We start from the raw sequence: 3,407 nt of genomic DNA, 5'->3' as shown, positions 1-3,407 counted from the left end.
AGCATCTCCTGCTGCTGGAGCATCTCCTGCTGCTGGAGCATCTCCTGCTGCTGGAGCATCTCCTGCTGCTGGGGCATCGCCTGCTGCTGCCTCTGCCGGTGCAGCTTCCTCTGCTGGCTTGCTGTCCGCTGCAGGAGGCGACTCCTCCGCTGCTGGGGGGCTTGCGGCAGAGCTCTCTGCAGATGTAGCCGCTGCAGCGGCTTCGCTCTCAGGTTTAGCATCGCCGCCTTCAGCCGGTGTTTGGTCTGGAATGGTCTCGCTGTCCTCAGCTATGTTTCCATTCTCACCGGCCGCCCCTGTTGGGAACATTTACAACAACTCAGCAAACAATCACAGAACATCGCAATAGTTCCTAGAAAGTAAGCTAACAAGTATTCATCACAATGAATAACCAAGAGTACCTTAAACTTTCACTTTGTCAGGCTAACTTCAACATATTTTACAGCTTTAAACCAGCTTTTTTTTTTAATAACAGTGAATAGAAGTGTGGGATATTGAAAAAGTAGATAAACCCGCACTGTCATCAGAAAGCCGTGAAAACATATTATGAAGACGCAAAGTAAATGTTCAAAATATCAACCTTGAACATTATTAGTATTATTAATAATAATAATAATAATAATAATAATAATAATAATAATAATAATGAACTATGACACATGAAGGGTAAGGGCTCAGTGTTTTGTTTTGAGAGTTTAAAATTCATTTTCTAATTTCCCCAAGTAGATTTCCTGTTTCAACAGACCGATGACCTGAATCACAGCAGCACAGGTGAGCTAATAGCAGAACTTTGAGTGGCTGCGGTTCCTTAGTGACCACATACCTGCACAAACAGAAACGCTCAGATGCTAGGCTCTACGTTTCTGCATTAAAAAGCAGCAGTAATGTTACTTCCTCCACTGACTGCTCTTTATGTTTACGTGACCCAGGTAGCAGCTGCAAGTCAGGTTTAATAAAAAAAAACCCAGGAAAAAACAAAACAGGAAAAGTAGAAATATGTACAATTTGGGTTACTAACATGACACAGCAGCAACGTATTTCAGCTAATCAGAAACTTTCCTCACATGAAAATGCATCGCTTTGTCGTTGCTATAAGAGAAAAAACATTCACTTTTAAAGGAATACGATGACATCTTTCATTGGAAAGTGAAAAACAAATAAAAACCTTTTCATCTTCCAAATATCTGCTATGTTTATTAGATTAAAAGCAAAAACATGTCTAAAAAGGGACCTCTGTTTGACATAAACCTAAGTTAATGTTTATGAGGACTCTTTCAGGAACATTAACAACTTGCTGATATGTTGCGCCACTTCCTTGTAGAGAGTTTTTGGGTGGAATGGTTTGCATCGGGATAATTTGCATGGATCGCAGAAGTCTCAAGTCTCTGCTTTCGACATCATAAGAGTCAGCTGGAACGAAACTAATTGACAGCCGAAAACAGCAAAAAATGTTTTTGACTAAGACAAAACATGTCGTATGAACTGACTGAAAGATTTGGCGTTAGGGAAATGTGTCTTCAAGAGGTGCAAGCCTTGGATTAAAAAGTGTTTACTTTTTTTTTTCCTCCCTCAGGCATCCGGAGAAGGAAAATAAGATGCATGCAAAAATACGGAGACGTCCTGATAAATTTCCATCTGACCTCCAAGAGGCTGATAACAAGAAAACAGGGATACTGTTCACTGTCATTTCGCTGATAAACTCAAAACAAAAGCCAGCAATAAAAGAAAAACTTTGGTGAGCATATCTCATTTTGTCTGCCAGTTCCACAGGGAAGTCAGAGACACTTTCCCAGTTCCTTAGGTGTTCTTCAAAGTGTTACGTCTGTGTGCTTTCACCTCAGAGGAGGTCCCACTTAGTGAATCTTTTACCTTTTTATTGTCTCAGCTGCTTCAACAAACTTCCCACTTTAAATGTCTATTCATTCATTCACTCACACACACACATGGTTTTTTGATGGCATACCCCTCATTCTGCAAAAGTGTTCAAACTAACTTGCACCAAAGCAAGAGCACCTCTCTGAAACCCGCTACAACAAAGTCCTGCCCGACTCCGCTTCTCCATTTCCTTCTGAAACCGTAGACTGTCACCAAATCTGCTCTGGGAGGACATAGCCAGAAACCACCGTTAACTAATGACAATAAACTTTCTCATCCTGTCCCTGCGGAGATGTGGCTCACCCCAAGTGAACGCACAAGGCGCCGGGCTGCACACAGAGAAACACCACTGGCACCAATTTGCATCCCTTATCTAAACTATATTCCCTGCAGCGTTAAATGGATAATGCAACTCTGTATGGAGAAAACAGAGAACTTCCAACTTGACACCATTTCCACAGACACACTCACAGGGCTATTTATAGCATTACTTTAACTGAAGTGGATTAGTGATTTGTGCATTTGATTTGAGGAAAACCATTGGTTTGAAGGCATGCAGGAATGTTAACTTTTATACAAGCAAATAACAGATTTATTATTTTTATGCTGCTTTGATTAAAGTCAATTATTAATTTGATACATCAGTTCCCTAAAAACGAATACTACTTAACACTCCCTGCACACAACTTCTGTTTTGTGCATTCACACCTGCCTTAATTATAGCTTTGATAATTCAGGAATAAAGTCGTATCTTTTTTCAGTCACCTGTGGTGCTGGCTCCGTTGCTCTCCTCGGGTTTGGCGTTGGGTCGAGTCGTGTCTACCGCTGAAGTTTGAGAGCTGGTGGAGCATCCCATCCTTTCCCTGTGCGCACTGGGGACTGGAGGAGTTCACGCTCAGTGAGTGCAGACAAGCGGCTGCAGCGATGACGTCGCGCAGGTGTTTCGTCTCCAACCAGTGGCGCAACTGCACATTATTCAGGTGGATGCGAAAACATAAATCGGCGCACCCCCTCCCCCCACGAAGGAAGGAACGTCAGCGTAGAAAACATACGCTCGCTCCAAAGCGAACTGCCAAAGCGAACTGGTAGCCGCACCTACTAATGGCACTTCCGGTGCCACAAGTGCCACTGCTTTCGGGACTAGCTGCCAGTGCTGCCACTGACTTCGGCACTTCATACTGGCACTTCCGCTGACACCTGCCACAAGTGCCACTGCTTTCGGGACTAGCCGTAAGTGTTGCCACTGGCTTCGGAAAATGGACTACATATCCCATGATGCTTTATTACTAGTCGAAGAACTTGAAGACAGACGAAGAAGAAAGAATTTAAAAGTTTTTTTTTCTCAGAAAGACTTATGTCAGCTGAATTCCTACACTTTTTCGTATATCATTATGTATGATTCGTTCATCCTATTTATTCACTAAAGTTCATCTGAATAATCCAGCCGACTTCTTTCGTCTTTGAATTAGTCGAATACACAGCAGGTATCAGGGATGCCATTGGTTTCGGCACCTTTGCAACAGCTGAGTCTG

Source organism: Poecilia formosa, unplaced genomic scaffold, assembly GCF_000485575.1.
Source record: "Poecilia formosa unplaced genomic scaffold, Poecilia_formosa-5.1.2 Scaffold21, whole genome shotgun sequence".
Classification (NCBI taxonomy): domain Eukaryota; kingdom Metazoa; phylum Chordata; class Actinopteri; order Cyprinodontiformes; family Poeciliidae; genus Poecilia; species Poecilia formosa.
The sequence above is the reverse complement of the archived record's forward strand: the minus strand, read 5'-3'. Positions refer to the sequence as shown.